At 39.3% G+C, this 22,614-nt stretch overlaps 1 long non-coding RNA gene across 1 annotated transcript; it reads right to left on the bottom strand.

The window, feature by feature from the left end:
• Positions 1–17,496: 17,496 nt before the first annotated feature.
• On the bottom strand, positions 17,497–22,331 carry LOC116411492. Its single transcript, XR_004223135.1, has 3 exons — positions 22,292–22,331; positions 21,464–21,543; positions 17,497–17,583 (listed from the first exon to the last, which is right to left on the bottom strand). It is a non-coding gene; the product is annotated as an uncharacterized LOC116411492 (long non-coding RNA).
• Between the last annotated feature and the right edge of the window lie 283 nt (positions 22,332–22,614).

The raw sequence follows: 22,614 nt of genomic DNA, 5'->3' as shown, positions 1-22,614 counted from the left end.
ACCTCATTTTCCAGTTTGCTGCCCAGTTTTCCAATTTTGCCAAATCGCTCTGCAAAGCGGCAGCATCCTGCATGGAACTTATAGTTTTGCACAATTTAGTGTTGTCAGCAAAAATAGAAACAGTACTTTCTATGCCCACCTCCAGGTCATTAATAAACAAGTTAAAAAGCAAAGGACCAAGGACTGACCCCCGTGGAACTCCACTAACCACACTTGTCCAAATAGAAAATGTTCCATTTACCACCACCTGTTTGTGGTCTATCCTTCAGCCAGTTCTCTGTCCAATTACAAATATTACATTCTAGGCCAATATTCCACAATTTGATCATTAACCTTCTGTGAGGTACTGTATCAAACGTTTTATCAAAGTTCAAGTAGATGACCTCAACTGCCATTCCAGCATCGAGGTTCCTGCTTACCTCCTCATAAAAGGCGACTAATTTAGTCTGGCAAGATCTCTATAAAACCATGATGGCACAAACTAATAGTAGGTTCAATGCTGGTAAATGCAAGGTTATGCACATGGGCAAATATAACAAGAATGCTAGTATATACTAAATAGAATTATTGTTGGGGGCCTTCTTAAATAAGAATGATTTAGGGGGGGTTGTGGGAAATTCTAGGAAGTGCCAGTCTCCAAATTGTCTACTAAAATACTCTCTTGTATAAGTATTGAACTCTCTTGTATTGGTAGCTAAACTTGTATTAGGAATATAACAACAAAACTTTGATGAAATACATAAAGAAGAGAAGAGAATAAAGTACAAGAGGCCAATTCATTAGACTTGAGAAACATAACTTTCACTTGAAGCAATATATATATATATAATACTTCTCTTTATTTTACAATAGCTGCAGTCCTAAAAAAATACCATAAGATGTCCTCACTGAGCTTGGTTCCATCAAGTTCTGTCAACCCCAGTAGAAGCACTCTGGGATCTTTCTTATTAGAAAACTTAACAGAAACTGTACTGTGCTTAGCAATTGCCTCTTAAGAACTATCTGAGATATCCCTGCAGCTGGGAGTTGTAAAGGTGACAATGTACATCACCAAATAAGCAGATCTATAAGTGTATGGCCAGTCTAAAGGAATAACATCAAATCAGTCTCAGCATAACCTTTAAAAGGCTTTATTGTGTGGTTGGGAGTCCAGTCTCCAGTGACACAAAGATCTTAGAAAAAATGACCCACTTAGTTAGATGTTATCTCATGACTTGCAAATGTTGATTCAAATGTAGTTTTAAAATTTATTTTTATTTACTTTGTTCTTTGTCATAGGTATCTTGGGTTTAGTCCAAGCTTCCTGTTAAAAAAAGTCCCAGCTGTGTGAAAGCACAAACAATTGGTATTTCTGTGAAACTGTGTCTGCCACAAGCTTCCCTATGCCAGATTCTAATCTAAAGACCCCGTGTTACCTCATTTTTATTTTTCCATTCACTTGATATAAAGTTGTTTATAGCGTAAAAAAATAGGCACAGCTTCATGAATAGCATTTAAAACTTTTATTTTAAATTAAATTTTATTTATTCTAAATAAAAGTCAATGAAAGTATTTGTATGTATGTATATCTTTATTGATAAAGTGCTACTTATGTACGCAGCGCTGTACAGTAGAATACATTCATACAAACGGGGTTATTAAGATAATAGATAAATACAAAGTATTACAATAAACACAAATAAATGATACAGTTGCAATAAGATAAGAGTCAAAGACACAAGAGGATGGAGGTCCCTGCCCCGTAGAGCTTACAATCTATATATTGTATTTGTATTGTATGTATTTTTAACTATAATTAAATAATTAATTAAAATCACTTTAATTCAATACAAAATGTATTTGACACTACAGATATCTCTTATTCTGGTAGTGCCCTGTGGCTTATAGTGACAATTGACTGTTTAAATGGATCAGATCTACATTACGTTAAAATGGGGAGATAATGATACTTAACCCATTATGTCTAATAAAGGCTTATTTACCAAAACAGAGCTACACGCATTAGTGGCAATGCCATACATCACAAAGTGTTTGCTAAACTCACATGCTCAGTGTGACATTTATAATCTGTATATACAGTATATTATGCATTGGTCCCTAAGCCCAGTAAACTGACAGTAGCGCAGTAGTAGTATGTGCAGTGAATCAGCACAAAAGAAGATGGGGAACTGCTGGGAATATCTTTCAAGGCACAGATCTTCCCTCCTAAAGGTCTGTGATTGGGCTGGTACAGAAGCCCAAAACATATTTTACAACATTTCTGCCCTATTTTATTAGTTAGGACTTGAGTGAGTTGCAAAGCAAAGCCATATGTGGGGCGGAAGTGGTTCCTGAATGATTACTAAGCGGTATGCTCTTCTATATAAATGGGGCTTCTGTACAAGTCCATGGTGTCCAAGGGTGGAGCTGTTAACAGCGCCGGATTTTACTTGGCCCCCCACCCCTTCCGAGTGCATGCGCGCAAACAAGCTCCCCAATAGCACATCTCTTCTCCGTCCCAATAAAACACACCCACTATGTGGGCAACCATACTCTTGTTTGTGTTCTGTTATTGCATGTAAAATCTGTGTAAGAACCCAGAACAACACAATGTGAATACAGACAGGCTTCATAGGATAGCACAAACAGACAGGGTGCAGGAACTCTCTATCCCTGTGCCTAGACTATATGGTTGTTTGGGGAATCTGTTAGAGTGCCCATACACCTTCAGATCCGCTCGATTGGCGATGTCGCTATTCCAGGTTAATTCGATCGATGGCCCTGGGTCCAAACGATCGAATTATAACAACAGGTATAGGAAAAGTCAGTCCTGAGGCCGCATCAACGAGCCGATACGGTCCCCGATCCGACTAGATTTTTTTTAACCTGCCCGATCGAGATCTGCCCAATTTCAGGCAAGATATTGGTCGGGCAGGCCCGTCGGTAGTGCCCATACACGGGCCGATTAGCTGCCGAATCGGTCTAAGGGACTGATATCGTCAGCTAGAATCGGCCCGTGTATGGGGACCTTTAGCCATCTTTATATAATCAACAGCTTGGATCCTTCTGCTTTATCTGTGGCAATAAACTTAACGTATCTTTTTCCTAACCTTATCACAGACTCCTAAACTAGCTCTTTCTTTTCTTTCATGACTGGGAATAAATGAAAAAACAAGCAGAAAATGAAAAAGATAGAAAAGCTAAAAGAGTTAATTATTTGTGCTTCAGAAAGGGCAAATTGCACAGTCAGGTCAGTGAATAGAAAGCAATGGCACTCAGAGCAATTACAAGCCGGGCAAGCCCTTGTAAATTTTATTGTGTAGGTGCAAAACAACCCCTTTATCAAGCATGATAACCACTCAGGTCAGTGCCCACAAGGGAAAAATCCTGGTACCTTGGGAGGCAGGTCCAATACTATGTTTAACTGCTTATCTTGAGAGAGATTCTAAGTATTCTCAGTCAGACCCTTTATAGCCTAGTGACACATTTCTCTGGCATTTCCTAGCACCTTCTTTCACCTGTCTTCCAACGAAAATAAAAATGTTTTCAGAAAGTCGTTTCATTGTCCAGGCCAGAGGTCAGCAAGATTTATTAAACTAATCTGTAGAAAGATACACCCCTGTTGTTGACCCACTGGAGTTTATTGCAATTTCCCACACTTTGCACTTTGAAAAGGATGTAATTTTTTAACCAAACCTTGGCAGTAAATCTAAAGTCAGTAATGAACAGGATCAAATGTGGAAAGAAACATGAGTCACAACTGGGTGGGGTGTACTGAGTGAATCTTCCTTGCAAATGACCTTGGCAAGCTTCAAACTTCTTGGGCAGTAAAATAGTCAGAAAGCTTAAAATATGTCTTTGTAAAAACATAATCTGACTGTAAACACATACACAAATGCTATATAGAGTTTTCATAGCCAATGGAGAATGTAAATATTATATATTACAGCTATGGGATACAGGTTGGTGTAAAGTAATCATACTAAAGATCTAATACATACTAAAGATCTAATAATGTCTTCTCTCAAGGATGACCTCTGGGCCCCTGCTAGGTTGCCTTTAATACTTATTCGTTTTAAACATGAAGAAATAAACTTTGATTTTTAGCAGTTCTACGAGTCCGGTGTGCTGGATGTCCTATGTTTCACTTTGGAGAATTTTCTCTTTAGCTGCGGGTTCGGGGCCTCGAGCACCCGGACCACCACGGACTTTTGGTGAGCTATTTGGATTTCCCTAACCCCATATGATTGAGTGATCGTTTTGAACCTTGTGCCGGGCTCGGGGTTTGAACACCCGGGCCAAGTTTGATATTGGGTATATATATATATAACCTTTATTGTCTTAACATATATTGGGGAATAAGTTCTGAGTTAATTATTGAATATATTCTAATTACCCTTTGAGCCAGCTAGGATAATTGAATTACCGAATTCATTGAATTCACTTATTTTTGGAATCCATGTGAGGTTTGTTTAAACTACATTCCTCCCTTATATTTTTTTCTTTTTTATATACTTGCCTTTAATACTGGCCACATACTGATTCCACAATCTGCTTGGCTAATTAGCAATTAATTTAGATGCATGTTGCAGACTTAACTGATTTATGTGCCAAATAGCCAAGTAGGATGTGAATTCAATATGTGGGCTGAATTAAAGGGGTGAGGTGGCAACCCTAGCTGCTACTAAAAGTAATTTAAGGAATATTTTATTTGAATCACCCACTTTACCATGTGCAGGAACTGCTATCTTCGCCCTTACCTGTAAATCTGACAGCACAGGTGTGTGTCAAGAGGATTAGCTGAGGCATGTGTCCCTCAATCACAGAGTATGTTCTGGCCAATGGTCTCAATAACAATGTCTACATGGGACTCTCCCAAAATCCAGCAGTTGCGGGCCACGATACTCACCTTTATCATCTCCTCATTGGGATTCCCAAATATTCGGACACCTGCATTTTACTTACTGGGATACACTGAAGGCATTACTCTACCCTCCAGCAACAGGCTTTGCCTGCAACAACTTCTACATTACGCCAAAGAGGCCATTCTATTGACTTGGAAAGCCACAGAACCACCTACTCTGGGATTCTGGATAAAGTTGGTGGATGACACGCTTCCATGACAGAAACACACATATTTGGCACGAGGGTGTACTGCCAAGTTTGATAAAATATGGAACCATTGGCTGGCAGACGCACGAACGAGTAGCATTAACATGCTGAATGTCTAAGAAACCTTAGATATGTAGCCATGCAATTCAACTACTTGAGAAATGAAAACGCCCACCACTGCCTTTTATCATCTCTCTTCTCTTTCCTATTCTATTCTATTTTACTTCCTACTTTATTTCCTTGTTTGTTAAAAATCAATAAAGAAAATCTTTAAAAAAAAAAAATGTCTATATGAACTGACCTGAGCCACTTATGACAAAGTAATGATACTTGTGTTTGTGCAGTACCTTGGCAAAGATGACAAAAACCTGGGTTCAGTTTTTCCTGACTATCCCAGATTTTGACTTTTGCCTGTTCTTGACCATTGCCTCAATCATTGCTTAGATGCATAGTGCAATTAGGCCATGGATTATACTGAGGAAGGACCAGGAGAAAAAGCTTTGCAGTAGATTAAACAAGAGGTTTATTTTGTGATTAATATGGTACAAATCTTTGGGTCCAGTTCCACAGGTGAAAAGATTTACGCATTGTAGTGAACAGTACATGGCTACTGATTAGCCTCCACTTGCATTTCCCATACATGCATGCTATTCAGTGGGCACAGAGCTGCTGTACTTGTGAACACAACACATTAAGTGAAAACAGCTTTTTACACTTGCCTCAAGCACATATTAAATAGATGACTTCCTCATTTTGTGACTAATGTACTGATCTAAGCTTAACAGGGGCATGTGAGCAGAGTCCTAGGTTGAAAGGGTACATGAATAGCATTCTATGAGAAGTGATTTCATGGTCATTATTGCATGCAGTGATTGTAAATTACCTTCAAATGTTCAATGAGAAGTTCTGTTTCATATATATATGTAACAAAAAATTCTGAAAATGAATTCACAAAAAATGCATATGTAATATTTATCTATTAATATTATATATTAATAATAGCAATATATACAACATTATATTAATGATATATTAATATATAATATTATTAATATAATCATTTATTTTAACATCGACATTGAATTGAAGGAGGGTATGTGCACAACCCCCACTCATTGCAACCCCTGCTTTTCTCCTCAGGCAAAAGTACTAATACAATAGCTTTATTTTTCTAACAACCAGCTGGCTTGTGTTCTACTCTGGAGTGGTTGCTCTAAGTATTTGCAAATTTTGCTGATAAGAGGGTTGTTCTAATTTGCACAGCAGTTTTATCAGTTTGGCACATGCTGTCTCTCATTTTGGATTAGATAAAAAATAGCAATAGGTATAGAATATTAAATCAATCCAGAATTGCCAACTACTGGTACTTTGAGAAAAAAAAAAAAAAAAAGATACAGGACTCTAAAACAATGATTCCTCTTTTAATCCAATAACACTTGTTATGAATGCCTGAGCACAGATGGATTTTAATATTAATGCTATTTAACGGTAATTGTTTCTAAACACATCCTTCACTTCCATATTGTGCTAAGCGTCCCATTAGTTATAAAAAAATTGGCAAAGTATGCCTATTAATGCTCGTAAATCTTGGAGCTACTGCACCTTGAACTTGGTGGTGATTTCAGGGTTTCCACAATGGGCTGCATCCATAAGTCATTTTAACACTGAACTCTAGAAGTTCTGCCTTCCTCACTACAAACAGTTTATCAACAATGTGCATCTGATTAAGAAACTAATGCATGCAAATGGGTCAAGCACAATGCTGGGTACAACACATTTACTAACTGCCCAGAAAAAAAAAACTTCAACGGACTAGGGGGCACATTTACTAATCCACGAACGTCCAAAAAGCGTCCGAATGCGTTTTTTTTCGTAATGATCGGTATTTTGTGGCTTTTTTGCGAATTGTTGCGAATTTTTCGAGCACTCAATTCGAAAAAGTTGCGACAAATCGCAAAAGTCGTAATGGCTATGCAAAAGTCGCGACAATTCACGAAAGTCATAATGGCTATGAAAAAGTCACGACAAGTCGCGCAAGTCGTAATGGCTACGAAAAAGTTGCGACGGTGACGAAAAAAAATCGCAAAAAAATACGAAAAAGTCGCAAAATGTTCGTTTCCAATCCGATTTTTTCCCATTTGGGATTCGGATTCGTGGATTAGTAAATCAGCCCCTAGGAGTAGATTTTACTGTTAATACAGTTTTCTATAAGTGTACAGCCATGGTTGGTTGGTTATATTATAGAACTAAATAGCCACATGATGAATGTTCAAATATATTGTCCAAAACAACCAAATAAATAATGGAATCTAAAATGAAGTAAAGTGAACATGTGCCCCCTCTCAATTTCTGTCAGTGCCTCCTACTCTCACTACAATCTGTCCAAACAGATTTTAACAACTTACTTGCACACATGCTGAAAAAAAGCTAATGTTCATAATTTAATATATATGCTACAAGAGCATAAGACCTAGCTTCCACACAGCTTCTTATGAAGTAATTGCTTGTAAAATTTTAAGCCATGAAATCATTTTTTGTCTCTTTCTTCAAAGGCAAAATTGCACTTCCAATGCCAGCCTTTGGATGTGACCTAAATATAGTTATACTATTTACTAACTAAATATAGTTATACTATTTAATATCAGCCCCAATGTACACATGTCTCTTGTCTCTGCTAGTTCAGAGACCAACTCATAAAATGTGATTTTGGATCTAGTAATCACTAATAATACAGAATGTATATACCACTAACACTTCAGTCTACCCCATGACCACCTGGGCCCATTTTGGTCTTGCTCTATTTTGCCCCATTAGGTGATGTGTGGGAAAAGCTTACAAAGATTGATATTCTCATCTTTATGGCTATGCGATGGTTCTTGCTGCATAAACATGCCAACATAGTTACATAGTTACATAGTTACATAGTGTTGAAAAAAGACCATTGTCCATCAAGTTCAACCCATCCGAGTAAACCCAGCACACAACCTATACTAACCAATCTATACACTCACATACATAAACTATATATATATACACAACCAGTAATACTAACTGTAGATATTAGTATCACAATAGCCTTGGATATTCTGCTTGTTCAAAAACTCATCCAGGCCCCTCTTAAAGGCATTAACAGAATCTGCCATTACCACATCACTAGGAAGGGCATTCCACAACCTCACCGTGAAAAACCACCTACGCTGCTTCAAATGGAAGCTCCGTTCCTCTAATCTATAGGGGTGGCCTCTGGTGCGCTGATCTTTTTTCCCATAAAAACAAACATCCCCCCAACTGCCTATAATCCCCTCTAATGTCCCCTCTAACATCACCTGACAAAGGAGACAGATCATTAAAGTGTCCCTTCTAGCCACACAGCAATCAAATAACTCTAATAGAACTGACTTGTCTGAAAGGTCATTAAAGTAATACTGAATATACATTTAAGGTTATCTATAAGTTGATCATTTCTCACCGATAGGGCTGCTTTTGCAAGTAATTGTTTTTAAACCTCACTGTTTTTCCAACCTGACTGGTCCTTCTCACCCTGTCAGTTATAGTTCTAATGCTAATGGACAACTTCTGCACAAATATGGCAGCCCCCTCATAGATGGACATGGGGGGGGGATCATGAAATATAAAAGCATTGGGCAAATACTTTTAATGCAAAATTGTAAACAGCACGCAAAGACAATGTTATGATATATGTAATAACGGTTTAATGTCTGGTGTCAGTATCTCAAGAGATATTATTGTAAGAAAAAGAGGAAATCTATAATGTTTTACTTGTTACACTCTGTATATAAGGGCACACATATTTCTGATGTTTTCAAATTCTTCTATGTTTAATACTAAATAAGAAACAGTTATCCTTGCTTGGCAGTCTATCACTTAGATTGCCATAATATTGTAGCAAATGATGATATTGACCAGAACACGGTCTTTCTTGCAAGAACTGCTTAAAAAATATGATAAAAATATTTTAACATTTGGCTTACGTTACAAGTTGTTCATTTTCTGGCATTCATAATATTGTTCCTCTACACTCATATATGTACTTATATACATTGTGAACTATGTCATTTGAAATAAAATGAACCACAGTATTTCTAAAAACCCTGCTAACAAGAAATCTGCTACTGCAGTGTTAGACATAAAATTGCTCAGAATTAGAAGAGAAACATTAGTAGAGCACCAAGGTCTGTAAGGGCTCTGGCACACGGGGAGATTAGTCGCCCGCGACAAATCTCCCTGTTTGCGGGCGACTAATCTCCCCGAACTGCCATTCCACCAGCGAAAATGTAAATCGCCGGTGGGATGGCATACGCGGCAGCATGATTTCAGTGAAATCGCGGAAGTTGCCTTGAGAGGAAACTTCCATGATTTCACTGAAATCGCACCGCCGCGTATGCCATCCCACCGCCGATTTACACACACATATATATATATATATATATATATTATATATATATATAGACAGGCATGGGGTGACAGGATTTTCACAAGGAGTCACGAAGATGTGAAATAATATTCAGAGGTTTATGGTGTCCAACGTTTCAGTTCCTCACAGGAACTTTCGTCAGGGATGAATATTATTTCACATCTTGGTGACTCCATGTGAAAATCCTGTGTGTGCCGTCACCCTATGCCTGTCTAGATTTGATTTGCACAGGCTCCCAGATATTATTGTTCCTTATGGTGTGCAGCTTCCCAGCACTTCGTATCTATATCTATATCTATATATACACAGAGTGCAGAGTGAAGAGCACACCAAAGTTCAAGATGCAATACCTGGGTGCCAGAGCAGCAAAATTTAAATAGAGAATACAGAATGTCGGCACTCACAGGATTTCCATGAAGATAATCACTGGCAGTCAGTCATATTTCAAGGTGCAATCAAAAAAGGAGTTTATTAATCCAACGTTTCAGTTCCCTACTGGAACTTTCGTCAGGGAAACAAGTGTGTACACAGAGCCAAAGTTTAAATACATTATTTGGCGCCAAAAGACGCGTTGCTAAGCAACCAGTGTAAACAACTAAAACAGAGTGAGATAGTGAAAAGAAAATAAAGGAATTTATTTTACAAACCATTGCTTGGTGTCATTATTAAGCCGGATGTTATTTAAGCCCAAATAGCGGTAAACGTATGTAGGGAGTCATCCATATGAAGCATACTGCTGAGAGCCGCGCTGTCCATCAGGTTTAGGGCACCTCCCCCGTAACCCCCTGCCTCTTCTCCTTAGCAACACTACTTATAATCTGGCGCACGATTCCCTGGTGTATACTGCCCTTCCAAGGCTCACGGAGAGGGCCGAAGCGACCAATTCACAGCCCACATTGGGCACAGTGGCATACAGGAGGTGCCGGCTATGGTCTGACATCGCTGGTTTCAACCAGAGGTGTCGACCAGCCGCACCGCAACCACATATGACTGCCAGTGATTATCTTCATGGAAATCCTGTGAGTGCCGACATTCTATATATATATTATATTACACAAAATAACATCTTGCAATACTATCTCACAGAACTTCAGCTGGACGTAGCGCCTCATTCTCAGGCCCAACCCCAGGCTGCAGAGGCCCCACAGGCACCCGAGGCCCCACAGGCCCTCCCGGCAACACCACCAGCCCCGGACTCTTCCCAGGCCAAACACTGGGCACCAGGTCCTCCTGCGGACGAGGGACCCTCACGACAGACCGAAGATGTGGGGACCAAAACACCTGGGTGGACTGACCCCACACTTCGGTCAGTGCAGGAGGACCTATAAAGGACACTATAAAGGCCCAGTTGACCCAGCTCCGGGGGGACATGGCCCAGCTGCAGCAGGATGTGGAGGAAACCAAGGCCAGCAAGGCCTAAGTTTTTTTTTAAAAAACTTTTAATTTTTTTACAAATTTTATTGTTAAAATAAAAGTTGTTTTCTACTTTTGAACTGGGTAATGTCTAATTATTTTGCCTTCCTTGATATGGTATTCTATACTTTCATGTAGTTTCTCCTACACTCTTACATTTATCAGTAACAGCATCAATATGCTATATGGTTTAAATTTTTGCAAATATTCTGCCAACAATTTTGTCTTTAGGCCATTTTGCTGAATAGTAAAACTTGCGTTAATTAGTACGTAGCGTATTTTCTGGCAAGTGTGATAAGTGCCAATCAAATGTTTTGTTGCCAGAATTGCAATATTATATTTGTCCCCGTTTAATAAAGTGCCCATAACATATTTGCCATTTATTCTGTGTCTAAAATCTCCCACTTAATTTAAGCCACTTTAGCAAACGGACCCCTAAGTATTTGGCTAAATATTCTTAAATGCCCCCCCCCCCCCCATTTTATTCTCTCTAGCACTTTTTTTTTTGTTACTTATATTTTTATTGGGTTTTTTTGCAAACAAACATTTATACAGCACCTCTCTAGCACTTCTGTGCTCTCCCAGGGCAAATGCGCAAAATGGCGCCAGTTTTATGCTGCCAGGTGCGTCAAGTTGTGTGGCTATTGGTGCGTGCGTAATGTTGCGACAATTAGCGTGCATGCAAAAGCTATCGCACTTGCGCTAATTAGCGTGCACGCGAAAAATAACGCGCATAGAGTCTTCGCGACTAAAATATCGCATGCAGTATTGCACGTAAATTAGCGCAAGTGTGCTTATAGTGACTCGTGCGTCAAGACGCGAAAATTTAGACGCGATAACATTTTTAACGCACTTTAGTGAATTAACCCTATTATGTATTATGAAATAGATAAGCTTTCAGAATTTGCATTTACTGATGTCAGTGGTTAGGCTAAAGCTATTCTTAGTGCCAGCTGGTTGGAATAACAGTTGCTTTGTAGTAAAGTTGCTTTCCCTAATAAATGAAGGTTGTGGCTAACTTATCCAGTCCTGGAAGGCAACAGATTATAAATTGAACATACATGTTTCAATCACATCTATAACTGATAGCATTTGCTCATATAGGAAAGCTTTTTTTTCCAAACCTTGTTCAGATGCTGTCTTGGTCCAACATGTGACTAAACCCCTTCAAATCTATCTAGATATAACCATCTGCTAAACAACTATCATGAATATAATTAAAATGTTATTGTCAAAATATTAATATATTGTGGCTACATGTGTTTATCCGCCTCTCCTCGTCAAGCGAGAAACCTTACCTAATGGAATGACCTTCCCAAGTGTGCAAAACTTTAAAATGGCCACAGCTGCAGCATTACTGGATGTGTTTTTTTATATAGTGCCAACATATCCTGGAAAGTTTTACAAATATGATACATCATGGGAAGAACATACAACTTATAATTTTATTTAACATTATGGTTAAAGTACTAATCACCAAGGTGATCGCTTATCTTTAACATATCTTTATTGAGGGGAATAATGCAACTAAAAATTATATGCAAAGTTGAATAGCCAGTCAAACACGTGACTAACAGCCTAGAACAGATAACCTGTACAACTGCGTAATTTATGTATATTTGATGTCTGAAGTGTGTTTTTAAGAGTAAGGCTGGAGCTCCAGAGGAAAAAGGGACCCAAACCATTCTATGCATTCCAGAATATATGCATATATGTATAATATATGGTCCCTTTCGGGTTACATAGTTACATACATAGGCAAATTGGGTCAAGAAAACACCAAAGTCCATCAAGTTCAACCCCTCCAACTGAACCCCAGTGCATATATACACATATTTATAGAGATCTATCAAGGTGAGGCCTTACAAGAAGCCTATAAAGAGACAAAATGATGTTTTGATGAATTAATGCCCTTTTATTTTCAAAACAGTATTTTATTTTGTGTAGTAGTGATGGAATGACACTGCCTAGAATTATAGCAACAAAGGGGGAAGTTGTGCTCAACCACTAAATTTTATACCATTTGGCGGGGAGGCAATGAGGTTGTGACCACAAAATACATATAGACAACAACAAGAGATCCTCTGCACTCACCCATTATCAATATATATAGGACATTAAGATATTCTGTGCATTAAGCTAACAAGAAATTCCCTCCCCTTTAAGCAAAACAGGGATTGTTTGTCTATATATTGCAATATACTTCAAGCTGGCCAACTGCGTCAAAGTCATCCCTTCTGGCCAGTCCTACACTGACTTATGTGATTATGTGATTCTACTGCCTCAATATACATTTAGCAAAGGGACTAAGTTTTACCTGCAACTTTCTTGCTTTCAAGGTTAAAACCCCCATATGGTTGCCCTTTTATTGGCCCATTGGAATCACCTGACTGTAGCTGGGAAGGGTGGGAGCTACAACATGGAGCTGGCCAATACTCCTGTATAAACTATAGCAAAAAAGGGGGAAGTTGTGCGCAACCACTATATTTTAAACCATTAGGCGTGGGGTGCAATGAGGTTGTGACCACAAAATACATTTAAACAACAAGAGATCCTCTGCACTCACTGCCTAGAATTAGACAACTTTTTATCTACAAAATCCCCAAGATCCTTCTCAATTATGGATACCCCCAACACACTACCATTTTGTGTGTAACTTGCATTTATATAATTTCTTCCAAAGTGCATAACTTTGCATTTCTCTCTGCAAAGTGGCAGCATCCTGCATGGAACTTATAGTTTTGAACAATTTAGTATTATTGGCAAAAATAGAACTAGTACTTTCAATGCCCACCTCCAGGTCAATAATAAACAAGTTAAAAAGGGTTATGTTGTCCCCACCCCTATGTATTCCTAAAGGCAACAGTATATGTCATTTCAAAATGATTTACCAGTGATGTAGTAATGAGAAAGACAGGTGTACCTATATTACATTACAAGAGCTGCCTACATTACAAAAACTGGATCAACCCTTGCAAGTCTCTCAGTTCCCTGTGCATAGGATTCTACAAAACTCCTGGCAGAAAGTGCTCTAACTGTTACTGACACCAGCACTGCAAGGCAGTAATGCATTGTGCCCAGGGTCGGACTGGGGGGTGAAGGGCTCACCGGGACTCCTGTCCCAGGAGCCCTACAGGTGCCCCCAGCCAGGCACGTCCCCTAACCCCCCGCAGGGGCCCTCCTCCCGACATCCTCCTCCGAGCGAGTAAATTTGACTCGTCAGGGGGAGGAGTAGTCGGGAGGGGGAGCACCGGCAAGGGTCGGGTCTGGGCCGCCGGGGCCCACCGGGATTTTTCCTGGTGTCCCGGCGGCCCAGTCCGACCCTGATTGTGCCACAATGAAATTGAAAGTCAGGGACAGTACACTCATGGTGTACATATGGTGGGGAAAGTTTTCTCTCAAAGCAGGGCAAAATTATGGCCCCAGGTCCTCATGATAGTGTTTAAAAGTTTTTTCTGCCTCTCCCCTGATAAAAAATTTAGGATCCCTCTAAAAGCTGAAGCCTGATACTTGCTGCCCTGTTTCTTTTCATCCAAGGATTGAGGCACAGCCTGGTATGACAAAAACTCACACTAAGGGGCAGATTCATGAAATCATGAATAAATTTGGATTGTATACGAAAATTTCTGAAGATCGCAAATATCACAAAAATGCTTATGAAAAAATCGTATTAGTCACGATAATATTGTATTGGCGATCTGAAAGTCCCAAAATTTTCGTACCGAATGATTGTAAACAGTGGGAAAACCTTTCCGATTTTTTTGTGCAAAAAAATTCGGCAAAAATACTCTGAGTGTTCGTGTCTTAGTAAATCTGCCCCTAAGTCTCTCTACATGCATTTATTCATGTAACCCATATAGTGGCTTTTTTAACTTTGTTTGTTTGTTTTGGATAGCTACATAAATGATAGCTGGTTTTTGGTTCCATTTTTTAAGAGAGAATAGTATAAAGTGTTGACATCTTAAAAAAGGAAATGTAACACACTTATTTTACACTAATCTGTAGCTATGGTGGGTAGCTATGGTGGGTACTTTATTGTGCAGGATTCTACTGTGATTCATTTTATTCATCCTGTTATAAATTTTGGATACATTTTTTTTCCCTTATTAGATGCCTTATTAAATACTTAAAATCAAGTATGCTGATCACATGGCCACTTGGGTTGTACTAGTAGTTCTTGTATGTTCTGAATACAAACACCAAATGTTGGTTGTGGCCACAGCAAAAATTATTTTAAAAATATATACATTAGCTTGCTAATATATGTGATACTTGTGTTCCAGAAGATACTGTAATATGTTTGTGTATTTAAGCATAGCTTTTCACTTCAAGGAGCACCATACCTGGTTTTATGATCACAAATTCATTATTACTGAAAATGTTTTGTTTTTTTCTGCATCTTAAGAAATTTAATGTGTAGAACGTGTTTCCCTGCAGCCTCAAAAACACTTCTTTCTTGTATGCCGCACCTTTGCTACCTCCCTGTATAACTACCATTGGAATTGTTACCCTCCCCCCAGTTATGTACATGGTTCTGCTGCCTTCCCCTAGTTCCATCCCTGTTTATTTTGAAACGTTTGATAAAAGAGACCTTCTGTGGACTGTGTGATGTTCTGTTTTGGCTATTAATTGCCAAATTTAACATGTTGTGCTCTCTGCGGGGGTCCCCTATAAGAACCACAGAGGAATACAGAATAATAAAGTAATAGTAGGGACTGCTGGTACAACCCAAGTGGCCACATGGTCAGCAAACATAATTGTATGTATGCTTGGGTCATTGCACCAGCACTGGGATAGAGGCATCAAAACACACTGGATTAAGGCTGCAAAAAAGCCATTTTCAGTAGTGAACAGGAGGCTGGTGCTTATAAATAGGTGCTATAACGAAGGAGGGAGTAAATAATGTATTCATCCTCACCATGTACTCTCATTTGGGGCAGGGAGTGCTCAACAATCTTTGTAAGGCACTGAGTAATGTGTTGGTAGTATATCAATACAGAGCAATATATTTGGGCAGTGTTTACCACTGCTGAACATTCATCTTATATTGTATATTCTTAATTCAACCTTTCTTCTCCCTCTAACCAAATGAAAGCTCAGTTCCTTTTCTAAAGAATTTTCTGTTTAGGGAAGTCCTAAGCAAATGTACAACTGCAAGCATATCTGTCAATTAGAAACGGCTTCAGAATACAGTTTGCAGGAGGGTTATTTACTCTTGATTGGTTTATTTGTTACCAGACAAATATAAGGTTTCTCACACATTTCACAATATTTTATGGGCATAAATTTAAACCTCACAATTATAATTTCACAATGATTTACTTTATTATATTCATTGCATCAACCCCTTGTTTTTCACAAATCTCTGGAAAATGTTTGGCCTTAAAAAATGAAAAATTGCAGATGACTTGCTATGACTGTATTATAGAAGTTCTCCTTTTTTATCATCAGTGGTATACAAATTAATAGGTAGGTGCAGAATGGGTTAAACTGACTTTGCATTCCTCATTGCCATATTTGCAATATGCCAATTAACCTTCTCCAAATGCATCACATATGCTGGATTCACAGTGCACAGGAAATTCACCTCTTTCACTAAAGGGCCACTTTGTACACTGCAGCTTTAAAATGATCAGTGCAATAGCTGTGGTCATTACAGGAAATTCTAGTATGAAGTTGTGAATTATTTCCTCAAATATTGTGTTTGTCGTCTGTTCTCAAACTGTGAGTATCATACATTTTGGAAGGCATTTTCCCTGTCATAATATTGAACTGAGGTTGTTTACCTTGCTTTAGCATAAAATGAATATAATTGTATTGTAAAAGTATGGTGTCTGCATTTATCATTTGAAACAAGATTTGACAAATTAGGAAAACTGGGCAGCAAAATGGAAAATGAGCTTCAATGTTGAAAAGTGCAAGATTATGCACTCTGGTAGAAATAATATAAATAGGAATTATAGACTAAATGTTAGTGTGTTGGGGGTATCCTTAATGGGGAAGGATCTAGTGGTTTTTGTAGATAACAAGTTGTCTAATTCCAGGCAGTGTCATTCTGTGGCTACTAAAGCAAATAAAGTGCCGTCTTGTATAAAAAAGGGGCATTGACTCAAGGGATCAAAACATCATGTTGCCTCTTTAAAGGGCTCTGGTAAGGCCTCACCTTGAGTATGCGTGCAGTTTTGGGCTCCAGTCCTTAAGAAAGTTATTAATGAGCTGTCAAGGTTGGGGTTGTTTTCTCTGGAAAAAAGGTGCTTGTGAGGGGACATGATTGCTCTTTAATAAAAATCTTTAAGGTATTGTTGCGGTTGTTTCCATAGTGAGGAATATTAGCATTGTACATGTATGTATCATTTTGTAACCGGACAAACATTATCATAAATGTCAGTTAGAGGTAGAATACAAGTTATAAATCAATTTACAAGATTCAGAAATAAAGACAAAGAAACATTTAAAATATAAAGAAGAGGACATGAGAGGAGTACAGTGTGCTTTAGTTATCACTTATTCAGTGGTAAAGATATAGCATTCGTGAGTTGTAGTGCTTGCTTTTTTTTGGGTTTAGGGGGTTGGACAAGAGCCCATACCTTGTCAAACTTCTCAGGAATTGTTCTCTTGGTGTATAAGTATTGCATACAGTCAAGCTAAAATAGAGATGGAAAGGGTTATTGCAGCTAGGAGTAAAAAGAATCCAAAATTATTTTTTAATTATGTGAATAGTAAAAAAATGAAGCAAGAAGGGGTGGGAACCTTATTCTCACGGGAGGGTAAGTTGGTTGATGAGAATGGGGAAAAAGCAGAAATTTTGAACTCTTATTTTTCATCTGTCTATACATCTGAGGAGCCAGCTAATGAAGGCTTCCCTTTTAATATGCCCAGTTCTAGTAATTTAGCTACTGACGCATGGGTCACTCGGGAGGAAATTCAAAAGACTTGAACATGTAAAGGTAAACAAAGGTTCAGGACCAGATGGGATTCATCCCAGGGTATTAAATGAGCTGAGCGCTGTGATTGCCAAGCCTCTTCACTTAATTTTTCAGGATTTGTTGAGGTCTGGCATGGTGCCGAGAGACTGGCAAATTGTTAATGTGGTGCCGTTATTTAAAAAGGGATCCCGTTCTCAGCCTGAAAACTACTGTATAGGCCTGTTAGTCTGACATCAGTAGTAGGAAAGCTTTTGGAAGGGGTAATAAGGGATAGGGTACTTGAATACATTGCAGTTCACAATATTATAAGTTTGTGCCAGCATGATTTTATGCGTAACAGATCTTGCCAGACTAATTTAGTCGCCTTTTATGAGGTGGTGAGCAGGAACCTCGATGCTGGAATGGCAGTTTATGTCATCTACTTGGACTTTGCTAAAGCATTTGATACAGTACCTCACAGAAGGTTAATGATCAAATTGAGGAATATTGGCCTAGAACATAATATTTGTAATTGGATAGAGAACTGGCTGAAGGATAGATTACAATGAGTGGTGGTAAATGGAATATTTTCTAATTGGACCAGTGTGGTTAGTGGAGTACCGCAGGGGTTATTCCTTGGTCCTTTGCTTTTTAACTTGTTTATTAATGACCTGGAGGTGGGCATAGAGAGTACTGTTTCTATTTTTGCCGATGACACAAAATTGTGCAAAACTATAAGTTCCATGCAGGATGCTGCCGCTTTGCAGAGCGATTTGACAAAATTGGAAAACGAGGTTCAATGTTGACAAGTGCAAAGTTATGCACTTTGGTAGAAATAATATAAACGCAAATCTCCTGAATTGTAGTTTGTTGGGGGTATCCTTTATGGAGAAGGATCTAGGGGTTTTTGTAGATAACAAGTTGTCTAATTCCAGGCAGTGTCATTTCTGTGACTACTAAAGCAAATAAAGTGCTGTCTTGTATAAAAAAAGGGCATTGACTCAAGGGATGAAAACATAATTTTGCCTCTTTATAGGTCCCTGGTAAGGCCTCACCTTGAGTATGCAGTGCAGTTATGGGCCCCAGTCCTTAAGGAGGATATTAATGAGCTGGAGAGAGTGCAGAGACGTGCAACTAAACTGGTAAAGGGGATGGAAGATTTAAGCTATGAGGTTAGACTCTCGAAGTTGGGGTTGTTTTCTCTGGAAAAGAGGCTCTTGCGAGGGGACATGATTACTCTGTACAAGTACATTAGAGGGGATTATAGGCAGATAGGGGATGTTCTTTTTTTTCCCATAAAAACGATCAACGCACCAGAGGTCACCCCTTTAGATTAGAAGAACTGAGCTTCCATTTGAAGCAGCGTAGGGGGTTTTTCACGGTGAGGGCAGTGAGGTTGGGGAATGCCCTTCCTAGAGATGTGGTAATGGAAGATTCTGTTAATGGTATTAGTGGTGGTATATACTGTATAGTTTATGTATGTGAGTGTAAAGATTTGTAAGTATAGGTTGTGTGTGCTGGGTTTACTTGGATGGGTTGAACTTGATGGACTCAGGTCTTTTTTCAACCCTATGTAACTATGTCTATGTATTTCTGCATTTGGTCTAGCCATAGTTGGTGGGTTGAGGGGTTTACATTGTTCCAGAGTTGAGTTATGCATCTAGGCTCTGGCGTATAATCGTCAACTGATGTTTGTTACCCAAATAATAATTGCATGCGCCCAATATGGCTAACTCTGGGGAGTGTTGGAGATGTATATCTGTTACTTTTGTTATTGTAACGAACACTTCTCTCCAGTATGTAAGCAGTCTGCTGCATTCCCACACCAAATGTATAAAGGTGCCTAGGGCTAGTCCACATCTATTACAAGTGGGGGATATCTGGGGGTTCATCCCGTGCAGCCTTGTTGGGGTGATATACGCCCTGTGGAGGATAAGCCTCTGGATCATTTTATGATTGGCATTGGGGGAGACAAACCTGGGTGCCTCTAGGGTATCCCACCATTCATCAACAAGGAGTGTGGGGATATCGGATTGCCATACCTTAAAAAGGCTAGCATTGGTCTTTTCATATCTACAAAATCTCAATGTACCGTAAAGATGTTGGCTTCCTTCTACCTCCAGTATTCTACAGAAGGGTGGTTTTCCCACCTTAAAGGGATCAGATACAGTAGTTAGGTATGTTGTATTTGTTTGTATATCAGCCATTGAGTGGCAGGGATTTCAAACTCTCTTTGAAGCCTGCCAAAGGATTTGAGGGAGTTGTCTTGTATCAAGTGTTTTATTAGTTTTACCCCTCTATTATTACATGCCCGCCCTGCTTCTATATGGGCAAATTCATTAAGTATTATGTTATCTCATATGGGTGTGTCTGGATACTTGGCTTGGTGTGCTCATACTGTTTCTGCACGCAACCAATTTGTATGGGCTAAGTGTAATAGGGGGTGGGTTGTTCTCCATACCTTACCAATTGGGGATTTTAGTACCCCTTGCAGTAGTGGGCTCTCTGAGTTGTTCAGTGCCATTAATATCTCAGAGGAGGGGCAATGTGGCTTGAGGGTGAACCAGGGCTGGCGTGCGCTAGTTGGGCTGGCAGGTAGTATAGTTCAAAGTCTGACAGGGCTGTCCCCCCACTATCACTGACTTTTTTAAGGGTATCTAGTTTTAGTCTTTTCCTCCCTGTTCCCCATATGGGAGCATGAATAAGCATGTATAATACTTTGGGGAGTATCGTCATTTTAATTTAGCGAATGCGTCCTTGTGGGCTAAGATGTAAACCTGCCCACTGTTTGAAATTAGTTTCCACCAGTCCAAGCAGTGGTAGGATATTCATTGCCCAATAGGTGAAAATGAGTAAGGATACCTTAATGCCTAGATATTTGAATTCTGAGGCTACCACCAGTGTGTGCTGGTTGAGGTCTGGGTTGCCTTTTTGTTTATCAACCAGGAATAGGGTAGATTTGAAGAGGTGTGTTTTCTAGATAAACAGAACATCAGGGTTTTGCCTTTTGGCATAGTTTAGGGCTGTGTGTCTCTTAATAGGGTTGTTAAGCCCACTAGTGTTCCATGATCCAAGTTTTACATTACTGGCCATTGTTTAAGGTGTAAAAGTAAAAGAGCATATTTCATTAGGTATCTTCCATTTTACCCACTGGGTATAGATTGTCTGTTTCATTTATTGCACTCTTATGTACATTATCACAGTATAATATAGATAGATAGGAGATTAAACTTGTCAAAACATACAGTAACCCAAACTTCCCTTCTCACCCCGTGGCCCCATTCCCAAACTTTGGAGGCTACTTTTCCTAAAACAATAACTTATATCAGGGTAGACTAACCCGTAACCAGAGAGTCCACCCAAGATAGTTGGGAGTAGTGAGTATTATCTCCTGGGCCATGGTACCCTTCCAATTTAGTGCTGTAGGAGGTGTCTCACAGTCCGCTCAAGATAGCTGCTGGCTGAGAGATGAGTTGTGTCTTGTTTAGGCTGTAAATGTGTCTATGCATTTAGTATCTGTTACAGTTAGGTGAGGAAAGATGAAATAGGTGTCACTATTTTCAGTTGAGTGGGTCAGACCCTTGCAGTGATTGTGGCATGGGAGAGGATTATACTTTACCATCCCAGTGAGTCCAGCCAGTTGCAAGCATCAGTCAGGGATTCGAAGAATTTAGTGCCTGCTGTGGTTTGTACTCTAAACTTTGATGGGTAAATCATGGAGAAGAATAATCAGAAGAAGATGACACAAAGATTCTTCTGCAGAAATACTCAGATTTTAGCCAACAGAAGCACTGGCCCAGTAATTGATTCTAATCGCTGGGCAGTGTCTAATATTTTGGCATCCCCCAGTGATTTAAAATTTAGTTCTCCTTTAATGGTATTCCACGCCAAGCAATTTTCTGAAGATTTGTTGCCTGCAGTAGTGCAGAGATTTAACCACGACAAATCTTACAGTGTGCCATCATCCTTAAGTTAATACTCATTTACACACATTACATAGGATTGTTCATGCTAATAAGAGAAACTTGCTTCAGGCAGCACTGCCCCACAAATTATCGGGGGCAGCAAAAATCCACTCGTGTATTTATGGAATCTGGAATGTTTTCAATCCAGATATTATATATATATATATATACACACACACACACACACACACACTATAAGGCAACTAGACCAAACGGTGCAGTCTCTTGGGGTTTAGGCAGATTGCAGGGATCAGATTGGTCTCAGAAACAAGAGTTCACACCCAGCATATAGGTTTAAGCTGACCGCAATCTGCTTTATTCACAGATAACCGGCACACAGGAGTATATCAGAAAACAAATCATAAAAATAAATCCTAGCCTGTCCGGCTCTAACAAACACATACCAGCGCCCTCTCTATGCAATAGAGAGGATCTAGCATCCAACTCTACAAAAAACAAAAGTAGTTTGTTTGGTTACTCACTGTGTCCGGCTCTCTCCTTACTGCATGCAGGCAGTTCCCCAGGAAGGGAGAGAGTGAGTAACTCTGCAGACACCATGTTTAAAGGGGTTTCCCCTGAAGCCTAACGAGGCCACTAATTAGCCAGGCTTCACCAAAACCTGGATAGCCTGGTGAATGGAAGTCCCACCCGCTCACATCCATTCACTCCAGGGCCCTTTTTTACCGGCTTTTCCAAAAGCCGAATGCAGTGAAAGAACACTCTTTCACTGCTGACATACTTTCCCTGGAGTTTAATATATATATAAGAGAGAAATCTGGGAGAAATATACACACCTTCCACCTCT

This window comes from Xenopus tropicalis, chromosome 6, assembly GCF_000004195.4.
Source record: "Xenopus tropicalis strain Nigerian chromosome 6, UCB_Xtro_10.0, whole genome shotgun sequence".
Lineage (NCBI taxonomy): Eukaryota > Metazoa > Chordata > Amphibia > Anura > Pipidae > Xenopus > Xenopus tropicalis.
Note: the sequence above shows the minus strand (reverse complement) of the source record. Positions and strands in the feature narration are given on the sequence as shown.